Source organism: Globicephala melas, chromosome 2 (assembly GCF_963455315.2).
Source record: "Globicephala melas chromosome 2, mGloMel1.2, whole genome shotgun sequence".
NCBI classification, from domain to species: Eukaryota; Metazoa; Chordata; class Mammalia; order Artiodactyla; family Delphinidae; genus Globicephala; species Globicephala melas.
The window spans coordinates 36,251,400-36,272,824 of NC_083315.2; the positions used below are offsets into that span (position 1 = coordinate 36,251,400).

At 45.5% G+C, this 21,425-nt stretch overlaps 1 protein-coding gene across 4 annotated transcripts in view; it reads right to left on the reverse strand.

Annotated features, from left to right (window-relative positions):
* The window catches only part of ZNF592 (zinc finger protein 592), a 59,521-nt gene extending 44,228 nt beyond the window's left edge, over nt 1–15,293 (reverse strand). The window contains exon 1 of one of the 4 annotated variants that reach the window (XM_060293804.1): nt 15,224–15,293. The gene's annotated coding sequence lies outside the window, so the exon portion shown is untranslated. Of the gene's footprint in view, nt 1–1,881; nt 1,952–15,223 lie in introns of those variants that run through there. The other 3 variants (XM_030878541.3, XM_060293805.2, XM_030878538.2) reach the window with 3 other exon arrangements.
* Nucleotides 15,294–21,425: the final 6,132 nt, after the last annotated feature.

Genomic DNA, 21,425 nt, shown 5'->3' on the forward strand with positions numbered 1-21,425 from the left:
GATCCCCAAATTTAGGTAGGAAGCCAGTAGCCTCAGATCTGCTGGGAACCAAGCCTCCACTCCCCAAATAAAAGGGCCCCAGAAAAGAAAAAGTGGCCATTCCGCAGATCACTCCTTCCCCAGCTCTGGTACCCCTGTGTTTGGTGGCTCTGGGTGTGCCACCAATCTCATCTACCACAGGCAAACCACAGTCCCAAATATCCCGAAATTAAAAGGTTGGGGTGGGGGCCAAATGTACTATTAGTATTGGGGTGTCTCTTCAGTTCCCTTAGGTCACTAAGGAGTTTAAGAGCTGCTGAGTCAAGGGCCTGGTAAAGGATGCCTCTCCCAGGTACTCTACTCTCACTCCCCTTTTCTTTTTCTGCCCCTCTCCATTCCTCCGTCCCTTTCTCTCTTCCCCCCTCTTGTCTCCCTCACAGATGTTCTTCTTTATCCCCTTCTTCCTCTCTCTTCTCTCCTTCCCCTCTCAAAAGAGATCTGGGTGCGCTCTTTCACCATGACTGCTCAGACCCAAGTGCAGCCAGCCTCCTGCAGGAAAGCAGGGCGCCAGCCACGGCAGCTTTTCACCAACAACCCAGCATGGCAACGGACCCAACATCCAGGTATCTGCAATGTGTGCCCACTCCATATGTCCCTGGTGATCCAAGGGAATGACAGAAAATAACGTGTTCAAAGGACATCCCTATGTGCCCTTCCACCATCAGAAAAAATGGAATATCTTTTTAAGATATCTGTGAAATGTTCACAGATAAAATGATGTGATATCTGGGATCTGCCTCAAAATAACACAGGGCAGGAGGAAGAGAGCAGGGAGGGCATGTATAAATGAGACAAGATTGGCCATGAAATGATAACTGTTGGATCTGCATGAGGAGTACATGGGAGTTTATCATGTTATTTTTCTCTACATATGCACATTTCAGCACACTAGGAACCAGACTCTTGGATAGTGGACTCTATGGGTGCAACTAGCTAACCACCAAGATCACACCCATTAGGATGGCTATTATCAAACAAAACAGAAAATAGCAAGTGTTGGTGAGAATGTGGTGGAGATACCGGAATCCTTGTGAATCGCTGGTGGGAATGTACTGTAGCCACTATGGAAAACAGCATGGCAGTTCCTAAGAAAAATTACACATAGTGGATATAACACTTCCACTTCTAGGTATATACCCAAAAGAATTGAAAGGGGTCTCAAAGAGGTATTTGTACATCTATGTTCATAGCAACATTATTCACAATATCCAAAAGGTGAAAACAACCCAAGTATTCATCAATGGATGAATGGATAAACAAAATGTGACATAAATATAAAAGGGAATATTATTCAGCCTTTAAAAAGGAATGAAGTTCTGATACATGCTAAAACATAGATGAACCTTAAAGGCATTATGCTAAATGAAATAAGCCATATACAAAAGGACAAATATCGTCTGATTCCACTGATAATGAGGTACCTAGAGCAGTCAATTTCATAGAGACAAAAAGTAGAACAGTGGTTACCAGGGGATAAAGGGGAGAAAGGAAAAGGGGTTGTTATATAATGGGTGAAGAGTTTCAGTTTGGGATGATGAAAAGGTTCTAGAGATGGACGGTGGTGATGGTTATGTGAATGTCCTTAATGCCACTGAACAGTACATTTGAAAATAGTTAAAATGGTGTAAATCAACTATACTTCAATAAAAATAATAACAAAAACACTAATAAAAAATTCTTGGATACCCTTAAAATATGGTTAAAATGGTCAATTTTCTTATGTATGTTTTACCACAATTTTTAAAAATAATAACTACCAAGGAACATTGAAAAAAAAAAAAACCACTTGTGTCCAAACTCTCAGCTCTTCAAGGCCAGCTCAGGTCAGCCTAGACATCATACCTCAGTGAGGTTCTCAAAACAAGGGTGTGGTGAATATTGCTGGGAGTGTACAGCTGTGGAGAAAGGAATAACTTCTACCTATAGGCACATGGTCTAGTTTCCAAACACCACCTAAGGAAAGAAGAAAAATAAAATGTTTTTTAATAGGTCTGAAGGCAAATGTAATTAAAGTAAGTTAATAATAATAAAGTGTAGGTCAGACCCTGAGAAGAATCTCCAAACCTAATTCAAAGCGGGCCTCAAATGTAGTCAAAGATAGTACTATCCCCAGTCCCAGATCTTCTCCCTTTCGCCTAGCATAGTGTGCTGGTTCAGAGCCCAGACTTTACGTGGGTTCAAATCCCAGTTCTACTACTTACTAGCCATGTGACCTTGGCCAGGTTCCTCCACCTCTGTGTCTCAGTTTCCCCATAAGTAAAATGGGGGTTATAGGGGTTAAATGAGTTAATATTTGTAAAGCTCTTACAACACTGCCTTAAACATAGCAAATACACATGTTTGTTAAGTATTCTGCCACCAACCTCAGTGGCCAGCAAGCTTTACCTCATAATTTTTCAGAGTGCCCCTGCAGACCACTGAATCCCTAAACGTCAGGCTGATTGGATGCATGCACAGGGGACAGAGACAGGGCAAGTGAAGGTCGGTTACCCCTCCTCACAGCTCATCCTCCAGTGCTCAGGAGGGCTGAAGAAGCAGAGGATCAAGGAGTGAGCAAGGGGACCAAGGGGCAGGTAGGCTGGGGGAAAGTCACAGGTGGGGGAGAGGCAGGGAAGGGACAAGCACCAAGCAGGGGATGAGAATAAGAGAAGACATGGGGAAAGCTGGCAGACCCTTTTTTTTTTTTTTTTAATCTAAGTGGTCCTCAATTGTAACTGGACATCAGAATCACCTTGGGAACTTTGGAAACTACTAATGCTTGGCCATAACCTCCCAAGATTCCAATTTTAGAGGCCCGTGTGGAGAAACTAGTTAACAGTCCATCAGGTGCATGTACCCACAAATGACAGAATAAAGAGTCTCTTTTCTAATTCCGCTCACTCTCACTGTAATTCTGCGTTCCCTCGCTTGACTTCATTTGTCTTAACTTTGACAGACCAGCATTTATTTGGATTCTAAATAGAGATATAGACAATATTAATGGAAAAACTTACAAGGGAATGGAAGGAAACTCATTATTCCAATTCTATAGAAGGGAAATACAGAAAACTTTTTTCCTTTTCTTATTTGGATCTTCACATTTCAAAACATAAACTAACAAGCAGACCCTGTGCTGTCCAGATGAGGATAAAGTCAGAAACCAGGGGATGGGGTAGGGAGTGTCTTAGATCTGATGTCCAAAATAAGTTAGTTCTGAGGTGCTCCAATGAGTGTGCCTGATTATTTATTCCAGGGTAACCTCAGTTCCTGCAGACACTGGATTCTTTAGGGTTATTCAGACCATCTCTGGTGCCCAATAACACAGTTTGGCTGCAGAGAGGGGCTGGCAAACCTGAGAATCAGGCTCCATTGGCCCAGGCTGGCTGCTTCTCTCAGGCCACATACACACATGTGGATTTATAGGAACTTTACAGTTTATATAACACTATTGCCACTTCACAGGGAACTCGCCAGAACCAAGACTAATACTGAGGCTCCTGCTTGCCTCCAACAACCAGACTGCCCTTCCACTCAGGAATTCTGAACCAGGAGGTCTGACTTCACATTTCAGTTTCCCAACATCCTCATCTTCCCAAGGTGCTACTGCATATGGCACACATTTTCCTTCAACTGGTATTGAGACATTCACTACAGCCCTTGCCACAATTATGACACACCTTAGGGTGTTGTAAGACTGAGATTAGGAAACAACGTACTAGAACACTGTTCTGGATTAGAGGTTCTTCCAACACCAGAAAGATTAAGAGCCCAAGAGATTCTAGGAAACCATTAAATTTAAGTTGCTAACTCTACAAGCAAGGAAATGAAGGCCCAGAGAGGTGAGGTAATCAAATGAGATAAAGTACATAAACTGGAGAGTTTTTATTACTGTGAAAGATTCCTGTTATTCCTGGCAACATGACTGGCCCTGCCTTAGCTTCCCAGAGGGCCTGAAGTCTCCTACTCACAGTTACCCATTCAAATCTCTCCATCAAACACCCAGTATAAGGCTTATTAACCCGCAGACTAGTGATTCTAGCCCTGGAAGCACATTAGAAACACATGGGGAGCAGTGCTAATACCTAACTCCACCTCAGGCCAATTAAATCAGAATCTTCAGGGGTGGGGCTGAGCATTTTTTAGAAAACAACCTAGAGGACTGATGTTGTCTGGGGCTGGGAACCACAGTCTTTAGACCAAAGTATAGTCCAGGGACCACTGGCCTCAAAAATCACCCCCAAATCTTGTTAATGATGCAGACTTCTAAGTCCACCTGCAGACTGACTCAATAGAAATAAAGTGGGTCTCGGGACTTCCCTGGTGGCGCAGTGGTTAAGAATCCGCCTGCCAATGCAGGGGACACGGATTTGAGCCCTGGGTCCGGGAAAAGCCCGCATGCCGCAGAGCAACTAAGCCCGCAAGCCACAACTACTGAGCCCTCGTGCCACAACTACTGAAGCCCGCGTGCCTAGAGCCCGTGCTCTGCAACGAGAAGCCATGGCAATGAGAAGCACACGTGCCGCAACGAAGAGTAGCCCCTGCTCGCCGCAACTAGAGAAAGCTCATGCACAGCAATGAAGACCCAACGCAGCAAAAATAAATAAATTTTTAAAAAAAGAAGAAAGAAAGTGGGTCTCAGGAATCTGAAGCTGTGACAGTCACCCAGTGGTTAGAGAATTACAGCAGTGGCACTGAGTGAGTCTCAGAAGTCACACCTGTGCTCCGGCTGACCCTGGAGTCCTGGATGGCCCCAGTAGCTGGCCTGGGAAAGGTTCCCAGATGATTCAGACTCTGGTGCCCACTCTAAGCTAAGAGCCCCTGCAGAAGCCCCACTGCTTCAATCACCAGCAGCTGTGGCAAACCTTTCAAAAACAGAGCTGGAGTCCATCGTGGTTCTACACAGCCACCTGGGGCTTCCCATCTCACTCAGAGCTTCGGTTCAGGCCCCCACTAGGATTTACAAGCCCAGTGGGACCACCTTGGCCTCCTCTCCTATACCTTCCTCCTCCTCACTCCAGTTTTTCTCTCCACCCTGACTGCTCTTCCCTCAGATAAATGCATGGCTCCCTCTCTTACTCCTTCAGAACTCTGTTCAAACGTCCATTATCAGTGAGGCTTCCTTACTTAAAGCAGAAAATCTGCCTCCCCACCAAACCTCTCTATCTTCCATCCCAGCTTTGCTGTTTTTCTCTGTAATACTTTTCACCATCTCTCATACTTTATGTTTTACTTGTTTATTATCTATAAGACCTCACACACTGGATTACAAGCTCCATGAAAGTAAGATTTTTGTTTATTTTGTTCCCGGTTATAGTCCCAGTGCCTATAGTGCCTGGCACAGAGCAGGCACTGAAATATTTATTCTAGGAATTAATACATCAGGAACACCAATCTCAAAACATAACTTGTACCAAAAGATCAAAGAAGCTGATTATACCGAAATCACTTCTCCACTGATCTCATCTTGGCAGAAGCCTTTTTAAAAACAGGCTAGAGGCCTAATGAAACAGAAACCATTTAGAAATAAGTACTTCCCGTCAATTAATCCAATCCAAATGGGTTTGTCAGTCAAAGACAATTTGTTCCGAGGAACAGATAAAACTATGGAGACAGAAAATGGAGTTGAAAGAAGGTAATCGAACAAATAGATTTCACATACTGTCCTGGTATATGTGTAGGTTCAGAAGAAAACCTGAGAGCACTTACAGCTACTCTCAGACAGGAAAGTTTCCAGCGGACCAGAAAGGACAGGCTCCCATCCAGGGTTACAGTCGGTGAGATGCAGGCCCAGTGCAGGATATGACGGCCCGCTTCCCACCAGATCCATCAACCTAATGAACCTGGAGAGGACCCGTCCTCTTTCCCTTGTGCCTGCTTTCCCCACCTGCTTCCAAAACTCATTTGAAACAATGGACAGTACTTTAAGCTCTACCAAGTCGGGAGCACTAGAAGCTTTTATCAAGGCCACACAGCAGCTGGGGAGAATTCTGCCATTACTAAGTCTCACAGATGTCATCTGTTCTGCTCCATGTCTCCATCCTTGTCCTTGTTACCGCTTTCCTCGCCACCTCTGGTCTCTTCCCACAGTCATCCTACATGTCTAAGACCAATCTTCCCCATCACCATTTTCACGGGTCATTCACTCTGCTCAAAAACTTACAATAATTTCCTGTAGCCGATCACATCAGCTCCAACCCTCGGGCCAGACTTTTGAGAACCTGTCCTCTAGGCCTAGACTTTAAATTTCAGGAGCTGCTTCTTCACCCACCTCAAAGCACCAAATCACTGCCTTCACCTTCAACAGCACCAGTAAGAGATGAGACCCTAGAGCCTGGAACAGACTGGACCACATCTCCAACCTCCATTCCTGCCCAAAGCATCCTCACTCTCCACACCATCCATACCCATCCCCCCACAACAGCTTCTAGCCACACTGTCCTTTCCCACTCGACTTCCACAACACAAACACACACTACACACATACATGCATGCTCATTCATTCAACTGATAATATTAGTTGAGCACCTCCTAGGTGCCAGGCCTTATCCTAGTCACTATGGATACCACAGTGAACAAACAGACTAAGTCCCTCCCCATGCAGGGCTGACATTCCACTAGGAGACAAATGGACACAAACAAGCAAATTCATGATATGTCAGGTAGTCATATAGCCTTTCTCAATAGGAGTTCAGTAGGAAATCATAAAATGGAACGACTACATTCTCAATTCTGAAGCAAGTGAGAGTGCAAGCCACGTGAATACAGGGGAGAAGAGGTTTTAGGCAGAGGGAAGAGCAAGTAGAGAAGCCCTGAAGCAGGGAAATGCTTGATGCATTCAAGGAACCCAAACCAGAGCAGAGGCAGACACAGGAGATGGGGGTGGGAAGCAAATAATGGAGGGCCACTGTGAGGACTGACTTTCACTCTTAGATTGAAGGCTATAGGAGGACCTGGGGTAAAGGAGCGACATGCTCTGACTTTCACTGTAAAAGGATTACTCCTCTCTGCCGTCTATCATCAGGTAGTAAAATTATGAGGGACTTATTTTCTTCTTGAATGTTCCAAAATTTTCTAAACTGAAGATATATTTTTCTTTTTTTTTTTTTTAAGGCTGCAGCACACAGCTTATGGGATCTTAGGTCCCCGACCAGGGATCGAACCTGGGCCCCGGCAGTGGAAGCTTCGAGTCCTAACCACTGGACTGCCAGGGAATGCCCCAATTTTTTTTTAATTTTTATTGGAATATAGTTGATTTACAATGTTGCATTAGTTTCAGGTGTACAGCAAAGTGAATGAGTTATACATATACGTATATCCATTCTTTTTTACATTCTTTTCCCATATAGGCCATTACAGAGTACTGAGTAGAGTTCTCTGTGCTATACAGTAGGTTCTTATTAGTTATCTATTTTATATATAATAGTGTGTATATGTCAATCTCAGTCTCCCAGTTTATCCCTCCTCCCCCACTCCCTTACCCCCTTGTAGCCATACCATATTTTTTAAATGAAGGAAAAACAATCTTCCTAATCCTTTAAGACTGAGCCCAAATTCCACCTCCACTCAAAGCCCCCTGTACCAGTGCTAGGCCAAGCTGTACCCTAGACCCTGGCCATCAGGACCACTGGGGTGGCCCCAGTGTTAGCAGTACCGGCCTACAGCAACTAATTTTCATGAAAGTTTCTTCTGCTCCCCTCACTTCTCTCCTGTCATGCAGGAACATGTCCCTTCGGACACTCTTGCCCCAAGTGCCTGCCTGGGTCCCACTCTTTCTCTCCATTAACTTAATTAATTCCTGGTAATTAAAGTTACAGTTTAGTGATGAACTGCTAAAAGACTGACCTCTCAAGGGGTGTAAATATTTTTTTTTATTCTTTATACAGTTTTTTAAATTCTTTATACAGTTTTTGAAAATAAATTTTATTGATTAATTGATTGATTGATTGCTGCACTGGGTCTTCGTTGCTGCGCGCGGGCTTTCTCTAGTTGAGGCAAGCAGGGGCCTGCTCTTCGTTGCGCTGCGCAGGCTTCTCATTGCGGTGGCTTCTCTTGTTGCAGAGCACAGGCTCTAGGCACACGGCCTTCAGTAGTTGTGGCACTCGGAATCAGTATTTGTGGCTCGTGGGCTCTAGAGCGCAGGCTCAGTAGTTGTGGTGCACAGGCTTAGTTGCTCCACAGGATGTGGGATCTTCCCGGGCCAGGGCTCGAACCCGTGTCCCCTGCATTGGCAGGCGGATTCTTAACCACTGCGCCACCAAGGAAGTTCCAGGTGTAAATATTTTAAATGGGGACACTAAGTGGAAATGCAAACGTCTTAAGACTCAGAGGAATGCAGCTATAATGCTGGAACGATAGGCACTGGGGTGCCTAGTTTGTGGGTAGGTGGCTACCTTCTCCTAAAGGGTACAGGTGCTTAGAAAAGCAATGTCAAAGGGAGACAAGTGAAGTAATGAAAGATGAGATTACGTCATTGCCACCACCTCTCTCCTCCCAAATGGCCATTCAATCCATTTTGGGTACCAGAGAATGTTCCCCAGAGGTAACCCCAGCCATCTCAGAGGGGTGACTTGTGTGAAAGTAACTACCACCATCAGAAAGAAAAGCCCCCTTAAGACACTTCTGGTCTGGAAGCAAATTGTTCTCCAATTGCTTTCAGTGGGGGAACTCCTTGAGGGCAAAGTTCATCTCACATGATTCTTTTATGCTCCACAGAGCATCCAGCTCTGTGTTGGGCCCAGGGTGGGCCTTTCATAAACAACTGTAGATAATTGATCATTGATGGCCCAGTTGTAAAAAGGCTCCAAAGGACTTTTTTTCCAAAGGATTTTAAATACACATAAGCATTCTAACTAAGAACAACAGTAGTATTAATCACACACCTAATATTTTTAAGGGCCTGAAGATTTATAGCCTTAATGAAGTCTCAGACAGTGAAGCAGTTTTTACAACCTCAGCCAGTTCAGTTCAGGTCTGGAGAGTCTGTCTAACAAGGCAAAGGGAGAGAGCAGCCCTTGTCCACACACACCCGAGCCTCGGCTGGGCCAAGCCCCAGAAGAATCTGAACAGCTGCTTGCTGCCCACCCCTGGACTCCCTTCTCCTCCAAAAATGCCAAAGCTCTGCCTCAGAGGTGTTTTCGGGCCCTGGAATAGCCTTGAGAGGCTTGCAGTTACAATGGTCACCTTGAAGATCACCTACCTTCAAGACCTCTCTCTCAGGTCTCACTCTGCCCTTGGCTTGCTAACGAACAACTTTAACTTCAGAACTGAGTTGGCAGACAGGAGTAGAATGCTGTGAACTGCAGCAAACCAGGGGAATAAAAGCGGAGCCAGAACCCACTCCACTGGCTCACATTCAGCTCCAGCTTGCTAAGGGCAGTGTGGGTAAACGTTCCTATGCCCAATGACTGGATGGACGTAAGGATGAAGTAGCTCCCTGCCTCACTCCCAGGATGGGCTGAACCTCCAGTAGGAGGGAAATTCCAGGAATGTATGTGAGGTTCATACATAGGAACCCCTCTCTTTACCATCCCCCATGTCAATGTGTAGGAGACTAAGAGCACTGTGGTCCATGGGAGAGAGCCCAGGGCCATGCCCAAAAGAAGTGACTTCTTTAGAAGCATGCCCCCAAAAAACACCCAACAAATGAAGCTAGAAGCCAATTCATTCTGCTCATCAGCTCCTCCCAGATGGGTGCAGCTGTGGCTCCCTGAATTCAGGAACTATCCCGATCAGAGTTTCTAGCCTAAGTCACCTGCTGGGGAGAGCTGTCTTTACTGCACATCTACCAAAGGCAAGCCTCCTTGCCTACCAAGGAGGGATAGCCAGTTCCAACATCATACCTCTTCTAGAGGGACATATTTCTGGGCAGTTTGAGTTTTTGCTTTAGGACATTCAATGTTTGTCTCTAAAATTAAACACAGATTTACCCATTGTTTTTGTAATGATGACATACAAGCTTATAGAAAATTCAAGTGACAGGCAAAAATATAAAGAAAAAAGTAAAAACCACTCTAATCCCACCACTCAGAGGTAAGATCTGACATAAACTCTGCTCTGCAGAAGAAGTGAACCTATTCTGAGTTAAACCTAGGGTGTTGCTCTTGCTTTTCTGGAAAAGTCTGTGGATTTAGTTTTCAGAAGACCCTTAATGCCACCCCTGAACTACTCGAAAAAATTTCAGGGGTCTCCAATATTTCTGGAGCTCACAAATGGACATTAATGAAGTCATAAAGACTCGCTGCCCCACACACATACTGACTTGAGGCCAGGAGTTCATCTGTTCAGCAGACATACCCCTTTTTTCACTCAACATAGCATAAGTCTTTCTACAATCAATCACATAAATAGACATCATCATACTTTTTATCTCCTGGAGCATGTAAATGAGAGGAAGGGGGACACCATTACCTCTTGATACAATACCTTTAGAATCTGAAATGGAGTATGTGGGTAAATGTGACTTTACCCAAAGTCACACAGCAAACAGAGGACACCTATTCTCTGCTGATGGATTTGAGGAATGACTCTGTGGTGACACCAAACTCAAAAGGCGTTCATTAACTTTTCTTTCAGTCATAAAAAGGATCCAATGTGCCATTTCAACACATACATAAACACTTCCCACTGTCAAATAAAAATGAATGGTTGGTTGAAGTAGCACTTTTATCCCTAAAAACATTTCCCCAAATTAATAAGCTAATGGATATCCCATCCTACACTCCTAAAGCATGAAGGGGGAGAACAATGGACCAGATGCCCACAAATGGAAACATACACAGACTGTGGGTACATGCAACTGCTCCACCTCACAGGCATCAACACTAGGAACTCTCTCCTATTCAGGATACTCCTATTTTTGTAGGAAAAGAAAAAGTTAAAACAAACGTATATAAAGACAGCGCTGGAGATAAACATCTAATAAAAACACTAAATATTAAAACAGTAGCTCTAGGGTATAAGATTTATCAGTTTTATTTCATTTGTATACCTATCTGAATTGCCTAAATTTTCTACATGAATGCTCTTTAGAGTTTTAAAAGAAAAATAATTAACCCATAATCTAGGTTGGTCTATTTGGATTTTATTTTTTGCTGTAGAAAAACAGATTCAAAACTCTAGAGGGTCCACAACTCTTCTCAGTTTTGTGGAAGCAGAAGGAAGTGTTAAGACGAAGCTCAAACCTCATGAAGATTGCAATCCAACAGGAAAGCTCACCATGACCACGCTGAATAGAGGGCAAGAATTATTACCTTCTTTTCTGTCTCCAATGTGTAGGGAAGATGAAAATCCTAAACCAATCTCTCCTTCAAGTGCAACCAAAAGAAACCACCCCTGCCCCATCTCTTCCAAGAGTTCACAGACCTCTACTCTCCGAACAATTTCCAGTGCATCTGTCCACAACCACTCCTTGGCCACAAAATTACCCACACCACCAGGTATCTGCATACCTTCTCCAGTAATCCCCTTTTCCAGTACTTTATCTCTAAAAAAGTTATTTCTCCTTTTCCTTAAGTCTCACAAACACAGGATCCCACCCAAACAGTACAGAATCATTCATTCTATCAATTAAATAATCATTGTTAACTATACTGTATAGAGCTTCAGGAAAGATTATGTTAACAAAAAGGGTTAGTTTTCATGGAGCCTGAGAAAAACAAATGGGAATTGAGGAGCAAGAGTTTGTTAGTCTGTCCCAGCCCTGGCCAGAAGTCAGGGAGTGGGGGTGGGGAGGGCCATGGCCAGAGGAGAGAAACATCTGTCATTCTGCAGTTTCATTTCTCAAGGCTAGTTAATACCCTGAGTTTATCCATCAGTCTCTTCCAAGTTTGGTTAATCAGACTCCCTGGATCCAATCAGCTCTGCGTGCCCTACAAACTGAATTTCAGGTTTATGAAACTGAGCACAAGATCCTGAAGCACAGAGATCCCACCAAACTAAAGTCACCTCCCAGGATGACATCTGTCTCTACTCTCTAACAGCAACACCCATCACGTGATATGTATTTGATGCACCCAATAGTCTCTGATATGTCCCTGTGACTTACAGAATTAAATCCAAACTTGGCCTGCCTTTCACAAGCCCAAATCAGCTTCCCAGCCTCATCCCTGGACAAGCCAAGTCTCTCATGGCTCCATGCTTCACATATGACTCTCTCTTCATAGACTGCCCTTTGCCCAGTCTTGCTTGCCTGCAAAACTTCTGTTCTTCCTCTAAAGCCCAGTTCAGAAGTCACCTGGCCCTAAAGCCTTCCCTACTTCCCCAGGCATTTAGTTCTTACTGCCCCCAACTGTAGTTCTCTAACTACAAAGGCTTTAGAGAATTTGTTAAATACATTGTAGCTCATTCTTTTAATTATCTAACCTCCCCTGGATACCCTGAGCTTCTTGAGGCAAGGAACTCACATTGTATCCATAAGCCCTAGCACAGTGTCAAGACTGAAATAAGAGATCAACCTTGAAGGACTGATCACATGGAACATTGGCATTAAGTTATTTAGAGGAAAAGAGTCTCACAATATTCAAGAATTAAATTGTCTATATACTTAATCTCATCCAAAATGACAATAGGGCACGGAGGCAGCATGGGCGTTTTAAAATTTTAAGTAATAATAGCAGCTAACATTTGTACTAAGTTAATTTGATCAGCACAACAACGCTAGGAGGTAGATACATTTTTCTGCATTTAAGCTGAGAAAAGCTTGAGGCTTTTCCAAACAGGAAACTGAGGCACGAGAGGGTTTAAATAACTCAAAATCATTCAGTTAGTAAGTGGCAAAAGCAAGACACAAACTCGGTAGTCTGGCTCCAGAGCCAGTGCGCTCTGGAATCAGGAAGATCTAGGTTTTAATACAGATTATGTTACAAATATGGCTTTGGATAAGTCATCTAACTCCTCCGAGCTTGTATATGTAAAGGGGGCAGGACAACCCCTTTCTCTTAGAGTGCAGGGAGGATTAAGTTAAATATGATAATGTTCGCAAAAGTCTCTAAAATGGATTCTCCCACCTAACAGGCACTCCATAAATGTTCATTTATTTTCCTTTCCCTTCATAAAAGCTGGGCAAAATAGTCTCTCTGAGGAAAAGGATCCTCCCCCAGACTGCGTGAGGCTTTTCGAAGCAGATCAAGTAGTGTGGCCACTCAACACAGAAAGCCTTGCCTTACCTGTTTATCTCTGTCCATACCAGAGTCCTTTCAAAATGTAAATATCATCATGTCACTCACTTAAAACCTTTCAAAGGTTCCTAATTACACCGGGGATACAATCCAAACTAAGGAGGGAAGGCATTCAGTCCCCAAGGCCCCCAGTGATCGGACACACCTCTCTATAAACTTATCTCCCCTCTCCTTTTCCCCCTCCAGCCATACAGGCCTCTTTCACTTCCTCCAACTTGCCAAGCTCTCTGCTGCTCCACACATGGTTAACTCTTCACCCTCCTTCAGGTCTCAGCCTAAATGTCACTTCCTCAAGGGAAGCCTTCCCTGAGCCTCCAACCCAAATCAAGGCCCATATCTCTTACCACTCTCTTCACCTTTCTTTCCTTGTATTCATCACAGTCTGAAATGATTAGTTTACCACTTCCTTCAAAGTTTTATTTAAAAGACACCTTCTCAGGAGGCCTTTTCAGACCACTCAAATATAAATTCAGTCCCTACCCAGTAACTCATATCCTCCTTCCCTATCTTCTTTTTCTCATTAGCACTTATTAACAGACTATATTTTTATTATATATTTTATTGTCTGGCCCCTTAGAATGAAAGCTCCACAAGGGCAGTTATTTTTGCTTGCTTTCTTCACAACATCTAACAATGGCTGGCACATATTGGTTGACAAATATCTGTTGTTGAATGAAATTTCAAGATTATTTATTATCGGGCCTTCTCACTGGTCTATGAGCTCAAGCTAAAACACGTCTATCTGGTTTCCCACTGTACTCCCAACACCTAGTCCAGTACCTAGCACATAATAAGTGCTCAGTAAAATTTTACTAAATGAATCAAAGCCATGACCAGTGGAAAAATTGGAAAATGGTCAAAATATGTGTTAGCACCTTGCTTCCTCTTCTCTTTCACTGTATAATGTACCTGTGAGTTTGAGGAAACAGACCCCTGAAATCCCACCAAGTACCTGCCAGGAATCTATCTGTCCACATCCTGTATCCTCAGCCACACTGTACACACCAACAAATGCACTGTACAGGCCCTCCAGAACACAGAGCTGAAGGCAAGTGGGCCAACCCTAAGCCAAATACCACCTTACCCCAAGTCCCATTCTCTGACTGCCAGTCCTATTCTAGGCTAGTCCTGGGTGCCAGACATGCTGCCCTGGGTGGGCCCATGGATTTACTCCAATCTAGGATTTTTAATGCCACCTCTAGCCTACTCAAAAAAGAAAAAAAAAGTTAAAAATCCCTGAGCAGCTCGAATAATCCTGGGGTTCTCAGAAGCAGAGATACCTAAGGTCGTACGGACCCCTCCCCCTCACATGCGCTGATCCAAGGCCAGGAGGCCATCTGTCCAGCAGACGCTCCCCGTCCTCCCTCGGGTCACATTGAGCCTTTCCCCTCCGGGTTGGCAGGAAGAGCCCCTGTAGAAAGACAATCTCCACCCTGATCAACAGGCCTGGTCACCCCCTGGGCCCCCAACTCTGGAGCAGGAATACCCGTCTGCTCCCGAAAAAAACCTCCCCCAGGGTCAGAACTTGGGCGGAGGTGGGGGGAAGGACTGAGGGGCGCCAAAAAAGGTCGATCCCCCAAATGTCTGTCCCGTGACGACACCAGCTCTTCGGGCGACCGGGACAGTCCAGCTGACAGGGCGCCCCAGCGGGGGAAAGTGGCACCGTTATCCGTGCCTCGGCGGGGGGCCGCGGGCCGACGCCGAGGGCGGCCGCCCGTCCCGCGCCGGGAGGACAGCAGCGTGCCCGCCCGGCGGGGTAGCGGCGGGTCGGGGTGGCGGAAGGGGCAGGCTGCCCGTCCGCCGGGGGCGGGGTGGGGTGGCGGCCGGGGCCCGCCAGGCGGCGGTCAGGGGAAGTGGCTGCCGCCTCAGGCGGCGAGCAGGGTCCGCCTGGCTGCAGGGCCGGGCCGCGGTGCGGGCGCGGGCTCGGCCTCGGCCCTGACTCCGCTCAGCCCCCAGCTCGGGCTGGAGCGGCCTCAGCGGCGGCCCCGGCCCACAAGCCCCGCCCGGCCCGGCCCGCGGGGGGCGCTTACCTGGAGGCGGCGGCGGCTGCAGGCCCCGGGCTCGGCCGCGCGCGTCCCCAGCGCCGGCTGCGGGAGCCACAACATGGCGACGGCGGTGGCGGGCGGGGCTGCGGCTCCGGGGGCGGAGCGGGGGCGGGAGCCGGCCTGGCGGCGGGACCTGGCTGGGGCCGCGGGCGGGGGTTGTGGGGGGGGCAGGCGGAAGGCGGCTCGGACCTGGGCACCCGCCCAGGGCGGTGCGGCTGAGGGGCTGACCCGGCCTGGGCCCGACTTCTCGCCTCTCGCCTACCGTCTACCGCCTCCCGCCCCAGGCGGGCTGCGCGGCACCGACCCGGCGGTGGCGACAGCGACGGGCTGGGCGGGGCGGGGGCGGTGCCGGGCAGAGCTGGACCCTAGACCTCGCAGACCCAGACCCTGCCCCCGCCCTCGCCTGACCCGTCTGCCCCGCCGAGCGCCCGGCGCGATTCCGGCCCGGCGGCCGCTCCCTGCAACCTGGGCCTCTCGTTCTCTGACCGGCCTCCAGGGCAGGGGCCTTCGGTCAGGGCCGCGGTCCCCCACTAGAGGGCCACGATCTGCCTACGCGGCTGTGTCGCCCCAGCGGACAGCGAGCGCCTCTGGAGCCGGCACGGCGTCCTCTTCCCTCAGATCTGGCACCTGGTGGGGCCTAGTAGGCTGTTAAGTGAAAGCAGAGGTGGCGTGGGCCTGGCACTTAGTAGGTGCGCCCTAAATGTTCGGTCATCGCTGGATCTAGGGACTTGCAAGCAGGCCTGGAGGTGCGGGGCGCTCTGACATGTTGTCTCTGGGATGACCGTGAGACCCGCGGCGAACAGAGTTGGAGGCCTGGCAACGGGTGCCTCCCAGGGGTAGACTGCAACATCTCTGAGTTACAGGGGAAGCTATGACTGTGCGAGGTGAGAACTCGGAGAGACGGGCAGATGGCCAGGGCAGGACCTTCCAAGAACCTAGAGTACCTGGAAACTGGTGGTGTTAAGGTGGCAACTAGGTTGAGGGTGTGAGAGCACGGAGATGAGGCCCTGGTGTCTGGCAGTGAGCACCCACTGCTAACCACGGAGAAATGCCCTCTGAAGAACCGGGAAAGAGACGCCAATTTGCTCGAGGGGTGCAACTGATTTTCAGCCAGGGCCTGCTGTGGGCCAGGCTCTAAGCTGAGTTGACCACTTGGGTAGGGGGTGTGTGGTAGTGAAGCAATGAAGGCAGTAAAGGGTGATGATTCCAGAAGTTTGGCAGGAAGAGGGGGAAAAGAGTAAGCCTATAGCTCCAGGGGTAGTAAAAGAGAGAGGTGATTTTTATTTTTATTTATTTATTTATTTATTTATTGCGGTACGCGGGCCTCTCACTGCTGTGGCCTCTCCCGTTGCGGAGCACAGGCTCCGGATGCGCAGACTCAGCGGCCATGGCTCACGGGCCCAGCCGCTCCGCGCCATGTGGGATCCTCCCGGACCGGGGCACGAACCCATGTCCCCTGAATCGGCAGGTGGACTCTCAACCACTGCGCCACCAGGGAGGCCCTATTTTTATTTTTTCCTATTTGAGGACGAGCTCTCAAAGGAGCTGAGAGGGGAGAATAAAAGTTAAGGGATAGGATAATTAATGATGCGTGATCTCAGAAAAGAAAAAGGAAATAGGGCTGAGGAAGGGGGAGGAAGAAATCAGAGAAGAGGCACACCTCTTCCTGCTAGATTTAAAGGATACACAAAGATAGAAATATTTTGAGGTGGGGAGGCATGCATACTCAGCCCTGCATGTTTCCATGGGTCAGCTGCCTGGATGACCCCCAAAGTCAACCATAATTCTGCTGGGGGGTCACTGCCCTTTGCAATTTAAGTGCAATTGGCTCAAACCCCTATTCCACTTAGAGTAGGAAACGCAGCATACCTGCCAACATTTCCAAAGATTCACGGGAGAACTTAACATTTCTTCAAATTATCACTGGCCCCAATTTCTTATTTCCAAAATTATACTCCATTGTGCTCTTTTAGGAAATTTGTCACTATTCCCTGGATACTCTCCATGTATATTCCCCCCAAATACGGTACCATGCTTGTGAAAACAAGCAAAATGCCCAGTGTTATATAATTGTTAAATTATAGTTCATTTGTAACCATTAAAAATCATGTTGAACACAACATTGTAAATCAACTATACTCCGATATAAAATTTAAAAATTTAAAAAATCATGTTGAAGAAAAAGATTAATGACATGGTATATACTTGTAATTAAAAAGCACATCATAGGGGCTTCCCTGGTGGTGCAGTGGTTGAGAATCCGCCTGCCGATGCAGGGGACACGGGTTCGTGCCCCGGTCCGGGAGGATCCCACATGCCGCGGAGCGGCTGGGCCCGTGAGCCATGGTTGCTGAGCCTGCGTGTCCAGAGCCTGTGCTCCGCAACGGGAGAGGCCACAGCAGTGAGACGCCTGCGTACCGCAAAAAAAAAAAAAAAAAAAAAAGCACATCATAAGATGATGGGATACCGAGACTTCCCTGGTGGTCCAGTGGGTAAGACTCTGTGTTCCCAATGCAGGGGGCACGGGTTCAATCCCTGGTCAGGGAACTAGATCCCACATGCATGCCACAACTAGGAGTCCACATGCCGCAGCCAAAACTAACTAAATAATAAATAAATATTTTTTAAAAGATATGATACCAGCTTGTAATATATAAATATACATAAACGTGTATCACACAAAGACTTTTTTTTTTACATTTATTTGCATTGGGTTTATTGGATAACACCATATTGAATATCTTTAATCCCAGAATCTGCTTATTTTTTTTAATTGAAATATAGTTGCTGTACAATATTATACAAGTTACAGGTGTACAATATAGTGATTCACAATTTTTAAAGGTTATACTCCATTTATAATTATTATAAAATATTGGCTATATTCCCCATACTGTACAATATATCCTTGTCACTTATTTTATACCTAATAGTTTGTACCTATTACTCCCCTACCCCAATATTGCCCCTTCCCTTCAAATTTTTTAAAATGCAAGGTGGAGAGCAGGGTAGAATATACTTCCATTTTTTATAAAAATTATATATATAATTAATATTTACACACATATATATTTGCTTATCCAAGCATAGCACATATCTGATGGACACAAATGAGATTGGGTAGGGAAACTAGATGGCTGGGGGACAGGAGCATGAGGGAGACCTTTTATCACCGTATGCCCTTTTGTGCCCTTTGAATTTTATACTATGTGCTTTACCAATAAAGAACAAATAAATGCAATTTAATTTTTTTTAACGCATATACTTTTTTAGTAGTGTTCTGGATCACCAAGTATAAACAGGAAAATAAAGCAGGGCTCTGGACAGCAGACCTAGCTATTTCTTTTTTTTTTTTTTTTTTTTTTTTATTTATTTATTTTTGGCTGCGTTGGGTCTTTGTTGCTGCGCGCAGGCTTTCTCTAGTTGTGTAGAGTAGGGGCTACTCTTCATTGCGGTGCACGGGCTTCTCTTTGCAGTGGCTTCTCTTTGTTGCGGAGCACAGGCCCTAGAGCGCGCGGGCTTCAGCAGTTGTGGCCCGCGGGCTCAGTAGTTGTGATTCACAGGCTCTAGAGCACAGGCTCAGTAGTTGTGGCACACGGACTTAGTTGCTCCGCGGCATGTGGGATCTTCCCAGACCAGGGCTTGAATCCGTGTCCTGTGCATTGGCAGGTGGATTCTTAACCACTGTGCCACCAGGGAAGTCCCAGACCTAGCTATTTCCAAAGTCCCCTCCCGTGCCCAGAGGCTGCATGGTGTCCATCGAAGAACATCACAGAGGGAATCAGGAGACTTGGCTTCAAGTCCAGCCTCTGTTACCAACTCTCTGTGCTGCCCTGGACCGGTCACCTCATCTCTCTGATCATCCCTTTCCTCTTCGGTAAAATGGAGGCAATAGTACTTTTGAGCTACGTAATATAAAATAATATCACACATAGATTTTTAAATGGTATTTTTATTTTCTTCTGTGACTTCTTATTTTTACAGTAGTACATTAATATTTACCTTGAAATCAGGAAAAATGATATTTTAAAGTGTATTTTTATGAAAGGTATTTTTAAAAGATATTTATGGAATTCAGAAGAAAGATATTAGGAGTCAGGAAAGGAAATTGGAAATGGATATTTGAAGGATGGATGGGACTTTGACAAGCAGAGATGGGCTAGTTGAGGAGGCTGCCCTATGCAGAAGGAACAGTACAATGATACAGAATGAGAAGTTCAGCAAACACCAAGAGGTCAGTTTGGTTGGAGCACAGATTCATGTGGAAGAAATTGAGGTGAATCAGTCTGGACAAGTAGGGCAATAGTCCTGAATGCCAAGTTGAACCCTTTGTAATTTGACAGCTGGGAGAACCCTGGAGCTTGAACTGTGCAGGTGATAAATTTTAAAATAAATGTTCCTGTATCCTCTTCCTTAATGAGATTCTAGATCTTAACCCTTCTACCCTAATGATATCTGGGCATCTGATTGACTCAGAGTGAAGCGGTAGGGGCAACAGTTTTTGCATTCCCTTTTCACAGAGTGAGAACTGGCCCTTGCTTCTCTGGTTATTCATTACTACAATTTTTATTCACAAGGCAGAAGTTTCAGAGAACAAATTAGCAAAGAGTGAAAATGAAAGGAAGAAGAAATGTGCATTTTAAACCAATGCTTGCAAAAACTTTTTTGTTTTTTTACAACTTTCTATGAGGTCAGCTTTTTCTTAGATTCCATATATAAGTGAAATCACACAGTATTTGTCTTTCTCTGATTTATTTCACTTAGCATAATGTCCTCAAGATCCATCCATGTTTTCAAAAATGGCATGATTTCCTTCTTTTCTATGGCTGAATAATATTCTTTGCACTCTTTCTGACTCTGAACTTCCATAAGAAATATATTCCACATCTCAACCCAGAATATATACACATGTGCACACAGACACACACACCTCTGAAACAAAACATTTCATGAAATGTTACCATTGTATGCAATGCATTCTGATATTTTCAACTTTATTATTTTTATTTCTTTTTAAATACTGGTCATTGATCTTATGACCCATTATAGGGCTCCAAAATGCCTTAAAGGACATTGAAAAAAGGCTAGACTATTATTCCTTATGTTTGCAGTTCTCATTTAAATATCCATACCGGCAGTGACCTTAAGTTTGCCATGTTTACATGTCCCAGAAAGCCTCAGGACAGGCAAGACTCTCTCAGGATGTGGTGGGGGAGAGAATAGAAGGATTGGCAGGAACCATGTTTGAGTTTCTCTTCCCTTCTCAGTAAATATTTCCTGATTTCAATATTTCTCAGGAGGCATAAATGTTTTCTCCTTTGTCTAGCTTGCGATACAGACTGAACTTCAAACAAGATTAGACTACTGCCTGCAGACTACCAGAGACAACTATTTATCTGAATGAACAGAATCATGGACTAAAATAAAAAGGAAATAATATGTCTGGATAGTGGCAACACATAGAAGCCATCTGATCCAACGCTGTTGGAGTACTACAGGGACAGTAAATTTTATCCTTACTTAGAAGTTTGGAACCAGTGAAAAGCTGAAAATATCAACTTTATTACCAATAAAGCTGAGCTGAAGAATGTTCTGGTTGATGACCAATAGTCTTTTTACTATTCTTTGAATTAAAATATTCTCCCCCAAAACTCCAACCTACAACTTGTAGAGGTCTAGCAACTTTAACCATGTATGATTAGAGAAGACTGCCCTCTCTATAAGGGCAAGCAGATCCAAATTCACCAATTAGGTAGGTCACCTGGAAGAACCAGGACAAGTTCTCCTACCTGACTTCCTATGGGGGGGAAAAAAAAAGAATGGGGAATAAGGATTTATCCCTGCCCAAACAAATTGGACCTAGCCCAGTAGTTGGTCAGTTAATTGGAAAAGTATATTAAAGCAGTGAATTATAAAAAGTGACAAATACAAACCTTAATATTTCATTTTCATTTCAAACCTATAAGGAATACCCACTTGCGAATCTTTTGATGTGAGGTCAAACCTTTTATGTGAGCAACAGTGGCGATTAGAATTCTTGAGTTGTCTTTCTTACATAATTCATATCCATGATATATTTTCTATGCTTTCCAATTCGTTTTTTTAAAGTTGACTGAGGGGGACTTCCCTGGCGGTCCAATGGTTAAGACTCCATGCTTCCACTGCAGGGGCCACAGGTTTGATCCCT